At 43.0% G+C, this 17392-nt stretch overlaps 2 long non-coding RNA genes across 3 annotated transcripts; one reads left to right on the top strand and one right to left on the bottom strand.

Annotated features, from left to right (window-relative positions):
• Positions 1-1135: 1135 nt before the first annotated feature.
• On the bottom strand, positions 1136-8536 carry LOC118289473. Of its 2 annotated transcripts, XR_004786072.2 has the most exons (4): positions 6671-8536; positions 6490-6569; positions 2260-2448; positions 1136-1761 (listed from the first exon to the last, which is right to left on the bottom strand). It is a non-coding gene; the product is annotated as an uncharacterized LOC118289473 (long non-coding RNA). The 2 variants fall into 2 exon arrangements; XR_004786071.2 differs by having other exon boundaries at positions 6490-8531.
• Positions 8537-8718: 182 nt separating this feature from the next.
• On the top strand, positions 8719-14574 carry LOC118289471. The gene is made up of 4 exons (XR_004786068.1): positions 8719-9348; positions 11617-11646; positions 11759-11938; positions 14396-14574. It is a non-coding gene; the product is annotated as an uncharacterized LOC118289471 (long non-coding RNA).
• Positions 14575-17392: the final 2818 nt, after the last annotated feature.

The raw sequence follows: 17392 nt of genomic DNA, 5'->3' as shown, positions 1-17392 counted from the left end.
AGAAGCGCTGTATGAATGTGTGTGTGAATGGGTGAATGAGACTTCTTCTGTAAAGTGGTCAATAAGACTAGAAAAGCGCTATATGAATACAGTTCATTTGCACAGGAGAGGCTGATTGACCATTTGTCAACAAGTTATTAATGATGTAAAAAAAAAAGGTCCTCTTCAATACTTCAGAGCACCAACAAGGACTCCTTTCTTTGAGGCACATCCCATTCAGTAATTTACTTGTTGGCCACATTGAAGGACTCCCTACGCAGCTGATGTCCTCTGACCTGCTACCAAAAACAAAGCAGATGCTATAACTAAAGCTAGAAGACAGGTTGCTTAACTAAAGAAGAAGAGTTGCAGAATGGCAGAAAAAGTGCCTACAACAGCTTTCGGTCGCAAAAAAAAGACAGCATTTCAGACGGATACGTACAAAAAGAGGTTGGATACTACAAGGAGTAAACTTCGGTGTGGCTCTTCAATGCTGGTCTTCAACTCAGGGAAGAGAAGTGGTTGAATTATCTGCTTTGTTTTGGGTGAAAGCGGTGAAGTTTTTTTGAACTGTGTAAACAACATAACTGTTAGATAGCTTGTGTATGTATCAGCCAGTGCCAATTTAGCTTCACTCTATGACACTAGTTAAGTTAGCTAATGCTACGTAAGCTTGTGTTTATCTACAGCTAATGCTGCCTGTGTGTTCGCCGGGTGTCTTTACTGTAGATCTGAGCAAATGTTGTTTGATTGTTTATCTATATTGGCTTTGAACAGCGCGTAGCGTTACGTGTGTGTGTGTGTGTGTGTGGAGCAGATGATCCCCGTCAACAGCCAGAGAAGCAAGTCAGCAGAGGACCAGGTGAGTCGCCTTATGATACTGTAGGTTGAGCATGAAGTGGTAACATGCTTATGTACAAAAGCTACTGTAAAATCCATATGGCAATGTTGTAAACAAATTCAAATGTGTAAACATTTATGCCAGGTTTTTTTTGTTGTTGTTGTTGTTTTTTTAAAATTTCATTCTGAACCTCAGAACTACTGGTTATGATCTTCAATATTTATCTAAACAAAGTCATATGAAAGTGTGGCTGGTCCACCAAACAATTATATTTGGCTCCCACAAAAGGTGACACACAAAACTGTGTTTGTCACTTTAAATAATGCTGCTGTAATGTTGTCAGTCTTTCACATTTGTTATTGTGATATTCTTTCTACAGGACCATTGCCTAAGAGTCGTCAGCCGACAGACCTGCTATGACACTGAAAAGCTAGGATACCCTGTGCAGACAGTTTCTTCCTTTTTTTGTACATATGTTGTTTATGCTAATATTATCACATATATATTTGTTATATTGTATTTCCCCAAAAAATAAACCGGTGTCATGACACATTGTGTTCACATTATTTTGCAGCTTGTAAAGAGGTAAATGTAATGTTAGTTTATGCTGTGAGTATAAAGAAAAGGCCTTGAACATTTAAGATTTTTAATCCAACAATTTAGAGCTGGTTATGCTGAACATTCATAAATAAATAAACATTGGTATTGCACAAAATACTGTATGTGCAAAATGTAAACCTCCATATGTGGCAGCTTGGACACAGGAGTCATAAAGTTGCCCACAGCACTTTCTTTCCACGTCTTCGGTCAGTTCTGGCAGGCACAAGTAGGTTGACCTGCAACGGGACGGCCCGGTGGCGCAGCATCTGCTGATGTCAGGTGTAGTTAAAGAGCAGGCTTGTGTCACGTCACTGCTCCAAGGTCATTCCTCGAATTCTGGCCTGTACAGTAACATGATTAGATTAGATACATGATAAATGATGAGATGTATGATAAGATATATTGAAGAGTCTGGAGTAAACTCATACTTGGAGCCAACAACACTCATTGTGGAAGCTCTGACGTGCTAAACAATATTGTTATGATTCCTTTACAAATTCACCTTCATTGTGTCACAGATAGTAACAGAAAAAAAGGGCATAAAGCTTTGAAGGTGCCGCAAGTGTTTGGTCGTCACACAATATGGCTGAAATGTGCTTTAGTTTAAAAATCTAAACTCAAAACAAACTTTGGCTGTGTAGTACTGCTAACCTTGTATATGTTTTAGATTAGCCTGCAGCAGCCTGTTGCTAGCTAGCCAGCAACATGTTACTGCATCAGAACTCTATTTTCCATGAGATTTCCCAACACTAACATGTTAGGTTGACAAATGTGCCCACCAACAAAAGCCATGTTCATTGTTTACGTTTATATTATGATAATGTCTGGTGTTTTCTTACTTATGAATGAGCCACGAGCAGTCAGGTAGCGATGTTGTGCTCCGCTCGAGGATTCCTCCTCCGATGCAGTCAGGCAGTGCACGTTCATGTATTGTGGGGTTGAGTGGCTTTGGACAGATGTCTGAAGGAAGCGGGGACATTGCGGGCAAAGCGGGTGGAACTTTGCAGGGGATTTTGAAAATCAACTACCTGCCGTTTAACAAGATATATAATATTAAGGGCTGACAATCCTTGATAAACTGCTATACAGTCTCTCTCTCTATGATGTGTAATTATTACAACTCAAAAAAAAATATCTTACCATCTCAACTTGAAAAATTAAAAAAGATAATTATGTAAATATAACATAGAGTTATAGATTTATATATTGTTCATAACACAGTGTAATATAAGTTGTATATTTTTTGTAATAATTACTGATGTGATACACCCACAAAGTGAGTCTGTCAAAGGGCCATCATTGTACTTATAATAACTGTAAAAAGCTGACACAGACAGTCTGACATTAGCTTCTCATTGCTGGCTACATCCTGCTCAATGTCTCTGTTGATCCTACACAGCAATAGTAAGTCTGTCTCCCCATGCCACCCAGCCCCTTCATCATGCAACAGTATCTCTTAAAAAACAACAAAGGAGAACAAATCAACTGCCACCAATGGCCACTAATGTCCTAAAGACTACTGACCTCTGGCCATACCGAGAATCATTTCACCATGCTAAAGATGAATCAAAAAACAAAACTTTTTAAATAAGGTGACCAAGTAATTTATTTTGCATTCAGATGGCATCTTATGATCAATCATTCAACAACAAAAGCAGTTTTGTCAGTCAAAAGAAGAAGAGAAGAAACAAAAAACCCCCAGGAGTGATGGGTTAAGTGCAGTTAGCATGCACTCGGGAGCTTGTCTATGTTCCCTCAGCCATGGGTTCCCTAGCCCTATGTTCCCTAACCCTAACATAAGGACTAATTTAGGTAATTTAATTGAAATGAGGGAACTTAGGGCTCAGGGAACATAGTGCCTCGCAAGAACGTGGTTGAAGTGAACATACAAAATTCCTAACTCTCGCGTCTTCACTTCCTCCTATTTTGCAAAAGTGAAGCTAACATATATCGGACACGGGCGTAATACTCAAAAAACCCCCGGCTGAGCGCCGCTGTGTTGGAGTTTACCCCGGTGGACAAAAGGGTCGCCTCCCTACGCCTTCGGGTTGTGGGGGGGGGGAAACTCTGACTGTTGTTTGTGCATATGCACCAAACAGCAGTTCAGAGTATTTGGTGTTCTTGGGGACCCTGAATGGAGTCCTGCATGGGGCCCCAGTAGGGGACTCCGTTGTTCTGCTGGGAGACTTCAACGTCCACATGGGCAATGATGCAGACACCTGGAGAGGCGTGATTGGGAGGAACAGCCTCCCTGATTGGAACCCAAGTAGTTGTTTGTTATTGGACTTCTGTGCTAGCCATGGTTTGTCTATAACGAACGCCATGTTCGAACATAAGGATGCTCATAAGTGCACATGGTACCAGAGCACCCTAGGCCGAAGGTCGATGATCGATTTTGTGATCATATCATCTGATCTGAGGCCGCATGTTTTGGACACTCGGGTGAAGAGAGGGGCGGAGATGTCCACAGATCACCATCTGGTGGTGAGTTGGATCCGGGGGTGGGGGAAGACTCTGGATAGACCTGGTAAGCCCAAACGTGTAGTGCGGGTGAACTGGGAACGTCTGGAGGAGGCCCCCATGCAGGACATCTTCAACTCAAACCTCCGGCGGAGCTTTTCTGGCATCCCTGTGGAGGTTGGGGGCATTGAACCAGAGTGGGAAATGTTCAAAGCTTCCATTGCTGAAGCTGCGGCGGTGAGCTGTGGTCTCAAGGTCTTAGGTGCCTCAAGGGGTGGTAACCCTCGAACATCGTGGTGGACACCGGTGGTCCGGGAAGCTGTCCGACTGAAGAAGGAGTCCTTTAGGGATATGCTATCCCAGAGGACTCCGGAAGCGGTTGCAAGGTACCGACGGGCCTGAAGGGCTGCAGCCTCTGCCGTGTCAGAGGCAAAACAGCGGGTGTGAGAGAAGTTCGGAGAAGTCATGGAGAAGGACTTTAGGTCGGCAGCAAGGTGCTTCTGGAAAACCATTCGACATCTCAGGAGGGAGGAAACAGGGAGCCATCCAAGCTGTGTACAGTAAGGATGGGACATTGTTGACCTCAACTGAGGAGGTAATCGGGCGGTGGAAGGAGCATTTTGAGGAACTCCTGAATCCAACTAACACACCCTCTATGGTAGAGGCAGAGCTGGAGGCTGATGGAGGATCATTGTCAATTTCCCTGGCGGAGGTCACTGTGGTAGTCAAACAACTTCACAGTGGCAAAGCCCCAGGGATTGATGAGATCCACCCAGAAACTTTGAAAGCTTTGGGTGTGGAGGGGCTGTCTTGGTTGACACGTCTCTGCAACATTGCGTGGAAGTCGGGGACAGTGCCAAACGAGTGGCAGACTGGGGTGGTGGTTCCCATGTTCAAAAAGGGGGACCAGAGAGTGTGTGCCAATTACAGGGGTATCACACTCCTCAGCCTCCTGGGTAAAGTCTACTCCAAGGTGCTGGAAAGAAGGGTTCGGCCAATAGTCGAACTTCAGATTGAAGAGGAACAATGTGGATTCCGTCCTGGACGCGGAACAACAGACCAGCTCTTTACCCTTGCAAGGATCGTGGAGGGGGCCTGGGAGTATCGGTGCTCGGTGGGCTTGGGATCTCATCACTGCTCTTTGCAGATGATTTGGTCCTGATGGCACTATTGGTCTGTGACCTTCAGCACTCACTGGATCAGTTCGCAGCCGAGTGTGAAGCGGTTGGGATGAGGATCGGAACCTCTAAATCTGAGGCCATGGTTCTCAGCAGGAAACCGATGGATTGTTTACTCCAGGTAGGGAATGAGCCCTTACCTCAAGTGAAGGAGTTTAAGTACCTCGGGGTCTTGTTTGCGAGTGAGGGAACAATGGAGCGTGAGATTGGCCGGATAATTGAACTAGCGGGGGTGGTATTGCACTCGCTTTGCCACACCGTTGTGACAAAAAGGGAGCTGAGCCGGAAGGCAAAGCTCTCGATCTACCGGTCAATCTTTGTTCCTACCCTCACCTATGGTCATGAAGGCTGGGTCGTGACCGAAAAAACGAGATCGCGGGTACAAGCGGCCGAAATGGGTTTTCTTAGACAGGTGGCTGGTGTCTCCCTTAGAGATAGGGTGAGAAGCTCATTCATCCGTGAGGAACTCAGAGTAGAGCCGCTGCTCCTTTGCGTAGAAAGGAGCCAGTTGAGGTGGTTCGGGCATCTGGTAAGGATGCCCCCTGGGTTTCCTCCCCTGGGAGGTGTTCCAGGCACATCCAGCTGGGAAGAGACCTCGGGGTAGACCCAGGACTAGGTGGAGAGATTATATGTCCACACTGGCCTGGGAACGCCTCAGGATCCCCCAGTCAGAGCTGGTTAATGTGTCCCAGGAAAGGGACGTTTGGCGCCCCCTACTGAAGCAGCTGCCCCCGCAACCTGACCCCGGATAAGCGGTTGAAGATGATGATGATGAGGAGACCCAAAGCTGGTAAATATAGTAACAGAATTCAAGTTAAGGCAATTTTGGCTACAGTACACATACCATTATGTGAAATCTGGACTTGCATGTCTTTTAAATGCCATATCATATCAATGTTTCATGCCTGCACAATGGCATTAATTGAGGTATGTCTGAGGCTGACAAAACACGGCACCGACAGCACAATAACAGTTACCCTACAACATGGCCGCAACCATAGCTCCCTCTTCCTTTCTTTCTAACCACTGCCTCGTCTTTCCCCCCCCCCTCTCTCTCTCCTTCACAGCAGGAGCACATGTACACATTTTACGAGGTGTTCAACAACCTCATACAATGCATACAATTATCTATAACAGCTCACAGATGGGCGATAACTGTGCCACATCAACATGCTGTATAATGCACTTTCAGTGCATGTGCAAGTGCAAACACACACACAAACACACACATTGCTGAAAAGATTCCACGGGTGAGAGTAGTCACAGGGGGATCCAGCTCCCAGATGCTACAGCTCCAGTTAACACTGGAGAGAAAACTGGGAGAGAAAATCTACAAACACACTTGAACACTATAAGAGCGGGTACATATGCATACACAAACACTGAAGCAGCTGTGAAACATTATCTTTTAGGTTTATAGTTTGTGTTTACCGTGTTCACGAGAAGCGCTCTTAGGAATGCTCCCCTTATGTGATGTCCACAGCCTCAGACTTCTGGATTTTTTTAAGGTTCTGAATTAACAAGATTGCAAATATCTTTACATATTTAACATTTATCTTATCTTAACTGACACAACATTTCATACATGCATGGTTCCCAGAGGATGCACTACCTGTGTAAATGGATGGCACTTGACACACGATATCTAAAGACCATATCTAGCAGTGTATGAGGCTGCTTCAGTCTCCAGATCAGTCCTTCAGAGAATGATAGTTTTTCAGTTGCAAATAGCTGCTTTGTGCAAAACATGACAAAATAAGTTGAGCGGTTAATAGCTGATTGCAGCTGTTTCAGTGTCATAATGTATTGGGACATGATGGCTGTGGATATAAATCATTCATGCCTGGCAGGGGAGCACCAGAATAGTATGCAGTGGATTCTGCTCAGCAACAGCCAAAGGAGGTAGTCCTCCTCACTATCATGTCTGCAGCAAGTATTTGTTCACCTCATATTCATCCAGCTCACATTATGTGTTCATATTTTAGTTTAAATAGGCATCAATTAGATTATACAGAGGATGAAACTTGGGACCCCTAACGGGTGACTGACAGAGCTAGATATTTGTGTATATTAATGCAGTCCATTCACCATATACCATTTACAGGGAGAACATGCAAACTTGTCCAGCCGTCGGGTTCTAACACAGAACCTTCGTGCTGTGCAGTGCTAATCTGCTAGATCACTGTTAGGCCTGATTTGGGTATGTGGCATTTTAAAGGGGAGGAACTTGTGCTAACACTCAATGCATCTGATGGAGGCAGATGGCTTTTTCCTGTTGGCTCAGCGGAGGTCTGCTTTCTACATCAGTAGCATGGAAAATGAGCCTTGATTGTCCAAGCAGTCTAGACTGTCGCTGACATTTGCCATTGATCTAATAAGCAGATGAGTGCACACACAAACTTGCTGCAAAACCAGACACATATTTCCACAAGAGTTAATTTCAACAACCTCAAATGTAGGGTTCAATATTCATTTGAAATATATCTGTAACATTTGTTTTGCCAGATATACAATACTTTGGATGAAATATTTAAAACGTGAATACATGTCCTATCCAATGCTTCAGCATTGATGTTTTAAGTATTCAACTGAAACAGCCATCTTTTGTGATAATGATGATCATCAGACATTGCCATTCGTTAAGCCTTGCAACCACTTTAACTAAATGCCAAACTCACCGTTCATAGCCTTAAGTGAAAAAGGCCAAAGGCTCTTTTCTGACATTTTATATGTAAGGGCAGCAGAGAGGCTAAAGTTCTCCCCACTGCTGGATACATTTTTTTTACTAATCCTGCACATAAATCAAGAAATCTGTCTGTCTGTCATACCTCGAGTACCTTTCATTTTATCAGCCTCACACTTGTCATGTGTGTTGATAAGGGACCAAGAACGCTTAGTGCTGGATACGCGTTACGTTCAGTGTTTTGATTAAACAGCTGATCAGCGCAGTGGAGCAGCGACAGTAAATACATAAAGACGCTGTCAACTGCGACAGCAGTGTGTTCACAACAACAGCGCCAACAACTGATTCTCCGGTTCAAGGTTCTGTGTACTGAGTCAAGATTCAAAGGAAGAATTCGATATTCGCGCTTCTGAACTAAAGTCAGTGCCCATACAATGTGAGTGGAGCGAGGCTGCAGTCTCAGAGCTGTTCTGCTTACAGGGCTAAACACACACACAAGCTACACAGGAGCCGCTAAAGAGGTGCAGGCGCGTACATATAACCACAAATCAAATCGCAATATCTGTCAAAAAAAATCGCAATTAGATATTTTCCCCAAAACATTCAGCCCTAGTTTAATATTATTTTATCTTCAGACTTAACATTTTGGTCCTGTCTCGTCAATAAAAACAAGACATACATTTCGTCATAATTTTTTATCATTGAAGATCTATATTTAGTTAGTCAATGTCTCGTCTTAGTCATTGAAAAAATGTCGTTGACAAACATTTTTCATCATAGTTTCTGTTAACAATTAACACTGAGCCGTCTTTCCTACCTGATTAGCTCATGTGGCCTCTGGCCATGCTTCAGTAGCAGTTTCTTTGACCTTTCTTTGATCTTTGCACATGAAAGCCATTTCTAGATCAGAGTTGCGCACTGCACAAAATAATTTGTCCATGTTTTTGGTAATCTCTGATGGAGTGCAACCAAAATTATTTAGGTATTTATAAGTGCAAATCCCTCTTAAAAATCTGGTGTGACGCAACCATTAAAACCATCAAGTCTTTCAACTCATACAACAAACTCTGTCGCATGTGGTAAAAACAACCAAATTTTTGCTAAAATAGCTCCTCTAACAGACCATTGTGGGTCTTTATTTGCTTAGCATGGTATAAGACCACATACTTCGTAATAAGCTGCTTGGACAAACAACCTATCTGGTCTTTTCTTTGGTAGAGGATAGTCTCATCAAAAGATGGGCCTTGTGTAAACTAGTTAAAAACATTTGCAACAATAATATGGAACTCCTCATCCTATCATCTTTCCCACCGCTAAAACACAGTAGCTATTGTAAGACAGACAGGCGTGTGACTTCCAGACTCTGGACTGTCTTCTTTCCTCACCACACCAACGTTTCCAACGTGTGTTAAGCTATGATAAAAGCTGCAGAGGCACAGAGGAACCACTCACACTAATTACATGATTACAGGGATCTGTGAATATAATTAGTCCTGAGACTGTGACATGCTACAATGGAGGACAATGCAGCTTGTGTGTGCAGGACTGAGCAGCGCTAGAAGTCAATACTTGTGGTTTCTCCTCTTCTTGTGCGTCTTCTACTCCAGGTGTGTGAAACAAAGAGCTCTCTGTTGAGCAGAGAATAAGATAAAGATGTCTCAGTCTAAAATACAGAAAGGAGTGTGAATCAAACCCTGAATTCAAAGGCTGGTTGAAGCCATTTATTCGTGATGATACACGGGCATACTGCTTGTATTGTGAGGCTGATTTCTATGCCAAACTTAGTGATGTAAAAAAAACATTAAAATTTCCTCCTCTTTGACGATAACATTAGCTCTGCCGCTATTGCCGTGGTGCGTGACGCCATCCTTCTTCTTCTTATGTCGTTTCACTGGTGTCGAGTACCCTTTGTCCGAGATAAGACTGCACTGTGTGGGTGCATCTGAAGCGTGAGTATAAACGAATTTGGCAGTGCTGTGACGTCACAGCCGCCATGCGCACGGACCGATGCATCAAGCATTAATCCAGCTTAAGGATCCACACTGGACATGTTACGCTCTGACCTGGAATCAAACCTCCCTTACCAACGTCAGTGATATATATATATATATATATTATTTTTGTTTAGCTACATCTTTGTTCCCTTGTAGTATATTTAGCCTTACCTGGCATAATGGTTTGCATTACCACTATCCCAGGAGGGACCTGAGACTGTTTTTAATTATTGTTAAGGCTACGGCATAACCTTAGCATGCTACAATTTTAGATGACAACAATGCTTTACACTCTCCAGAGCAACAATCTCAACTCAGAGGAGTCAAGAGATAGAAAGAAAACACCTATATCATCATTACACATCAACCTTTACAAAAATAACTTTTGAGTACTGTGTGTGTGGCCTGTACTAGAAGCTCATTCTTACCTTTCACCCTGACACACATTCCAAAAATAGCTGTCATTCCCTGCAGTGTTCAGACTGGGGCGGGAAAGTCACCCTTTTTTCCCTGTGATTAGACCACACCGAGGCTCCACTGCAGCAAGTTAATAGCTGGGTGGAAACGCACTGTTGGTTTGCGTGAATATAGGTGTGTCTGAGTGCGTGTGTGTGCCTCTGTACCTATTTCAGCCCCCTGCCGTCCGACCTGCTGGCAGAGCACATTACATTTGCACTAGCCTGCGGGAAAGTGAAACCAAGGTGTACAGATAAGATGTGGTCTAGATACAGAGAAAAGTCAACATAATAATGAAACAAACAGCAAGAGACAAATATAGATACAAAAAATACAGGATTGTCAAAGTTTCAGCAGGTGTCTCGGCTGCCAATCTGACTGAAACACTGTCGTAAAATTATTTTATGTTCGGTTGTAAGCCACATTTTCATTTAAATTTTTTAGATCCCGGTTGTTTTAATTGTCTTTTTAACTGGATGAAGTATTTTAATCATCAGAGACCTGGATTGTAACTTATTCAGAGACACTGCATCAGTGGACTGAAACCACACCTCTGTGTTTCTTTCACTACATTTTTCAGTGTTTCCCCTACTCTACTATGTGGTGTGCCTGGATTTTGACCTCCGCTCCTTTTTTTTAATAAAAATGTATTCATTTTTTATGACTAGAGGAGATTGTTTCTGCCTTGTCTTGGGGAGGTTCTTTAATTCGTCGATGATGAATCTTCGCTATCCCCAATCCTGAGCCTCTGTGTTGGAGCCTGCGCTGTGCAGGGGGGGTGGCCAGCTCTCACTGTGCGACACACGGAGCAAAGACAGAGACACTCACCTGCGCCGTGTGACAATGTGACTTGTTGTACTTAGGAAAAAAAAATTTATGGAGAAAAATAAAAGAAAGTAAATGCCTTAACAAGAGCAATCTGTGAAATATCTAGTGAAAGTGAAAGTAAACTCTACTTCTGCTGGTCCAGCAGAGACAACCACTGCATCCAGTGGGAGGAGCCTGAGGAGAATTAAACCTCTACCACAACCAAGAGTATAAAGCCTCCTGCTTACCCGACAACAACACCATGCTTCCCATGGGCAAATTATTACAATACATATGCAGTCTGCTGACACTCCGCCATAACACATATAGTTCTCACTCATCAGTCAAACTTCTTCTTCAGCCTCCAACCACACGAACAGAACTGGGCAAATCTGCCTTTTGTTCCTATGCACCACATTCGTGGAATGAGCTGCAAAACCTACTTGGACTCCTTGCACTCTATATACATGTTCAAAAAATCTTCGAAAACTCATTCTTCATAGAGCAGTGTCATTTCTTTTGATGCTCTTTTTAATAATTGTTTTTATTGTGTGTCAATGTCATCTGTCTTTTTTGTGTATGGAACTTTTCTATTTCATTTGCTGCCATCTGGACCAGGACTCCCTGGAAGAAGATGGGACCTTCCTGGTAATAATATTACATTTTATTTGTATTGCACTCTACATTACAGCAATGTCAAAGTGCTAAAATAAAAATAAAAGATAAATAAAATAATGGTTTGCTTCTTCTGTAACCCCAGAGCCAAAACCCCAACCTCCAGATCAACCCCCGAGGAGCTGGGCTGGGCTTGGAGCCAAATCAAAGGAATGGATCTGTTTCTCACCCGCTCTTTCAGAATCTTGGATTGCCATCTAGGGTGACAAGAAATGTGGTAGGACTTCCTCCTGTACTCCACCACCTCCGGGGTCTATTCAACTGGGTAAGTGGATGGCTTAAGTAACAACTGACCACTGTCGACCTAAAGCTAACAACCAGTGAGAGTAAAGCCCAGGTCTCCCTGGTCCACACTGGCACCCTGACCTTTGGGTGACCAAGTCAATAAGACAACAACCCCATCTATGAAGGACAAAAAAATGACATAACAATAAATACATCTAGAAATAACATTTCTTTATTTCTCTATTCATGTATTTATATATTTAATTATTTCTAGATTTATTTATTTACAGAAGTGCCTGAAGCCTCTATTCTCTGTTTCTATAGTGAAATCTATGAAAAAAAATTACTCTAATTCTCACTTGATTCATAATGTCAGTAAACATTTTCCTGAGGAGTTGGTGGTCTCAATTGCTAGTTTCAAGTCTTCTTCAACACATCATGATGCTCATTTTATAAATTGTGGTCTCATTTATAGAAAATAGACGAGAAAGCACTGTAGCATGGATACAGCGTGATTGACAGTTGGTCCAGCTAATCTAAATTGATATACACTTAGTTTGGTCCATGTCCCCTTTGCTAACATGAAGGGATTTATGGCCTATACTGCAGCCAGCTAGCCTGGGACCCAGACGAATTCTGGGAGCTCAATGAAATCTGTTTCCCCTCCATTGGAAATTGATTTCCCTCGAGGAAAAACTTGCCGGTCTAATCACAACTGGTTGGTATCTGATAATGGGCGGGGTTTATACCACGACGCAGACGGAAGCAACTTTTGTAAACAACCAAGGCTGCCACTGATGAACGAGCATTTGGGTCCAACAAATTTCTATAAACTTTCTCAAACTGATAAATCAACATTCACACCCACTTGGCTGCTGATATGAGCGTTACGGTCGTCTAGACGCCAAATTCATATGGAATCTTCTCGTGAAATCAGCAAACACAACCTTTTTGAAGGCAGCATATGTATCCCTGGACTATGGATTCCTTCCCGTTGTTGACCCTTGCATACCTTACCTTCGCTTGCCTTGTGTCTTCATTTGGATTTGGGTCTTTATGCTGCTTCCTTCAGCTAATTGTGACAATGACTGGCAGCAGATCTTATTCATTGACCAGCACACCCCAACATTTATTCCAGCAGGGGTGTCCAAATAATGATTAGAAAGATTCATTGAAATGACTCCTGAATAAGCCTTTACACAGATGTACCCAGAATATGAAGCAACATATTTGCTTTACATTTTTAGTTTACACATTTATATCCAAGTTTCCCAGACATTAGCAGTGTCAGCATGGCCTGCTGAATCACTTCCAGATGAAACTGTGACGTCTTCACCATTATTTGGCCTGCGACTCGACCACAGTATGGCCACAAAATGTATGATCTGCTGAACTATCCAGCACATGGAGCAGAAGTTACAGGATGATTTCCTTTTATTACAACTTCAATGTTGTATTTGCTTTTAGGCCATCAATTCAATCAGTTATGATAACCGTAACAGCTGACCAATTACTAATGTAATTCCTGAAATCAAGCAAACAATCTGACAGATTTTAAACAAGTCAACAGTCCAGTTTAATTATCCGCTCCCATGCTTCCCAACCTTTTTTTTGTTTTTGCAGAATTAACTTTTGTATCAAAAATATGACTCAATTTGTAATACTCCAGAATTGGTCTGTAAATAAGATTGTGTGTCCATGTTTGCTTGCGCGTTGCGAACCTCTGCTCTGTAAGAAATGAACCTGCCGTCAAACATCAAGCAGATCATCTGCAGATTTGACGGGATTTAAAGGGACTTCCTCTTCCTGTCCGCTGTCTTCAAACAGCATAATCACACAAAGGCAGGTTGTTCATTGAGATCTGAATAAAGGCTTGGTGCATCCAGCACAGCGAGAGGTAGGAAGTGGCTGGCATATGGGAATGAAAATCCAAGGGGACTTCTGAGAGGAAAGGGCAGAGTGAAAGGTGGGGGGGCTCAGACACGTGTGTGTGTGTGTGTGTGTGTGTGTGTGTGTGTGGCAGAGGTCAGGGGCCAAACCAGTGGTGCATTTCAGAGAGGATAAACAGACGGTTTGAAGGTGAGGGTGTCCTGGGGTTTGTACAGGACAGTGGGGAAGTGTATGTGTGTGTTTGAGGAGTCAAACAGCATCATGCATTAATAAGCCGACCAAAGACAATGAAGGATAGATGGTAACCTTGAACCTCTGAATAGCACTTATTTGTGTGCATATGCCTGCAGGAAGCAAGGTGAATAATGTGGTACCCTTTAACCCCTGTGTTTTGTCTGTCACTCATAATTAGTCCACTGCTGCTTAGCATTTAGGCTCAGCTGGTCTCCCCTCAGACAAAGACATGAAAGCGTCTGTCTCTGTCAACTGTAGCTCTGGTCATTTTCAGTACAGTACGTGTCCAGTGTCTCTCGCCTTGCCAACAGTATCCTACCTACGTGAAAATCGAACCTGGCGCTGTATTAATGACCCAATTCTAACTCCATAGATTTGCCTCTGTAGCGTCTTCCCAAGCACAACACATGTCAATCATGGGGCTCTCCAGTCCTCCCCGGCACCACCGTCCGTGTCGGCTTCTGCGGCCACCCTCCCTTGGCTGACCTCAATGGACGGCGCCTGCCCGGAGGGTCCCGCGGCATAGGTAACCGGCCATTTCCTTGAATGTGAACTGGATGCGGGAGCAGCGGGTGCTGCAGTTACCGTTTCCACATCGGATGCAGAATCCACGCCGCTGGGTGATCCGGAGGCCGGCATGGGAACTATGACGATGGCACCATCTCATTGCTCCACGCCGAGGCCGTCCCAGTCACTGTGGTCGGAAATGGTCGGCGCAGCCGAAGAAGGAACCTGGCCGCAGAAGGAATTTCCCCACCCATGACGATAATCCTGCACTCCCGGCTCCACCTGAGTCGACGGACCCCACCCCGGCGATTACTCCGCCCGTCACCGCTGCGACTCCTCCACCTGTGACCAACACAGATCTGGCAGCTCGTGGCACCTGTGCGGTCAGGAACCACTGTAGGAGGATACTGCAAGAGACGTCATCCGATGCTCAGGCGGTCTTCCTCTTCCTCGGTCTGGGCCTCCCTGCCACAGTCCAACAGAGCAGTCCAACCAGCCTGCGCTAAAATTGACAATTTTAACTTGTTCTGGGACCGGGCCTCACTCTTTAAAAGAGATGGGATTCACCCGAACAATCACGGCTGCAAAATGCTAGCAGCTTATATCCAGCATATGGTCCAGTCCTCCCCATGTGCATGACTGTTTACACGACACACGGCCATCTCGGAACTCAACTCTCCTCCTCTTCTTCTGCTCTCATCTCAGGATATCCTCTCAGGCAACAGCCCCCTCCACTGTCCTACTCTGACAAGTATCTATACACCTTTATCTCTGATCCAGTAGCTGCAGTATCAGTTCCTGTTTTAATCACAGCCAGACAAAGCATAAAACTGACCTGTAGAGTTAATCCTGACAATCTGAGATCCATAAACACACAATCTACCATCTGCCAATCTGCCCTCTTTGAAAACTCTCCCAATCACATTGAACATGGCCCTTTTAAATTTAAGGTCTCTCGCAAACAAGTCCTTCTTTATTAATGATTTGATTTTAGATAATAATATTGATTGAATGTTTTTAACTAAGACATGGTTTAATACAGCTGGATAAGCCACACTCATCGAAGCCTCACCACCCAATTTCAGTTTTTCTTATTCCATCAGAAAAGGTAAAAAAGGCGGAGGCACTGTATGGGTCCTGTCAGCTCCCCTTGGTCCTAAAGAGATTACTTTTGATGAATATGCATCCTTTGAATATCACTTCATTGTTTTTAGCAGCCCTCCTATTCTCAGTATGCTGGTTTACAGGCCACCCAAATGATGTTCCACTTATCTCTGATTTCTCTGATTTACTTTCCATTATTCACAATAAGTATGAGCAAATCTTGATATTAGGTGATTTTAACTTGCATGTGGACAATCAATCAGACTCTTTTGCTTCAGAATTTTTAAATCTATTGAGCTGTAATTTTATCCAACATGTCACTCAGCCTACCCACACCAGAGGACACACCCTGGACCTGGTTATAACATCACACCCCAACATCTCATCAGTTGTGGATGTAGGCATCTCTGATCACTTCTGTGTATTTTTTACTGTGAATGCTTTTACCTAAGAGGATATCCCAGAAATAACTTTTATGAAATGCTGTCTCACCACTGAAGTGGCTGCAAATTTGATCAATCTTTTACATGACACCCCACAGAGTAATTACCTTCTTGCTGTGATTCATTTGTAGATAATTTTAACAGTAAATTAAGATCTACCCTGGACACAGTAGCCCCAGTAAAACTAAAAAAGATTACTTCTAATCCGACACCCCACTGGAGAAATTAGAAAATCAAACAACTGAAAAGAAACTGACGAAAAGCCGAAAGAAAATGGAGAAAGAATAAACTAACGGTCAATTATCAAATATTTCATGAGCAACTTACAGTCTATAATAACACAATAAAGCATGCAAGAAGAGCACACTTCAAAAATGATAATGAACAACAAAAACAATCCAAAATTCCTATTCTCAACCAATGACCGTCTAATTAATCCAGGTTTTACAAACAATAGTCCTATCTCCACCAACTCAAAATGTGAGGAATTTGCAGAACACTTTAGTAATAAAATTTACACTATAAGATCGAATTTAGACCAATATCAGAATATGAATCCTTATCCTTCAGAATCTCTGTTTGCACATGAGGTAACACTTGAGAAGTTTGCCCTGGTTGATAATGAAATTGAAGCAAAATTATTTTACAACTAAAATCTGAAACTTGTTCCTTTTATCCCATCCCTACACCCTTTTTAAAATCATTTAATAGTTCCATGGACAACGATTTATTCAACATAGCAAATTATTGTCTCCGATTAGGTGTTTTCTCTACTGCTTTAAAAACCGCAATTGTCAAACTTCTTCTGATCAAAAATAATTTACACCCCTCATTTCTTAACAACTACAGAACAGTTTCCAATCTACCATTTTTAACTAAAATTTTACTGGTTCAAATCTTTTCTCCCTAATGTAAATTTTATTTCTAAGCTTAGATGAATGCTCGTCCAACTTTATGAACTGAATTGTGGTGTTCCCCAAGGCTCAATTCTAGGCCCTACACTTTTTAATCTTTACATGCTGCCTCTCGGAAAAATGTCATCAGGAGGCTAGACATTAATTTCCATAGCTATGCTGATGACACACAGCTTTACATTGCTGTGTCTCCTGATGACTCAGTGCCTATATGCCCTTTTTAACCCCGAACGAAACTCCAGGCATTGGCCCCTAACCCCAGTAAACGAGTCACAAATCTTGGAATAATCTGTGACTCCAATTTTAGCTTTGAACCCCACTTAAAAAACATAACAAAGGTTGTTTTTTATCATCTTAAAAACATAGCGAGAGTGCGACCGTTTATCTCACAAGTCAATACAG

This window comes from Scophthalmus maximus, chromosome 17, assembly GCF_022379125.1.
Source record: "Scophthalmus maximus strain ysfricsl-2021 chromosome 17, ASM2237912v1, whole genome shotgun sequence".
NCBI lineage: Eukaryota > Metazoa > Chordata > Actinopteri > Pleuronectiformes > Scophthalmidae > Scophthalmus > Scophthalmus maximus.
The sequence above is the reverse complement of the archived record's forward strand: the minus strand, read 5'-3'. Positions and strand labels throughout refer to the sequence as shown.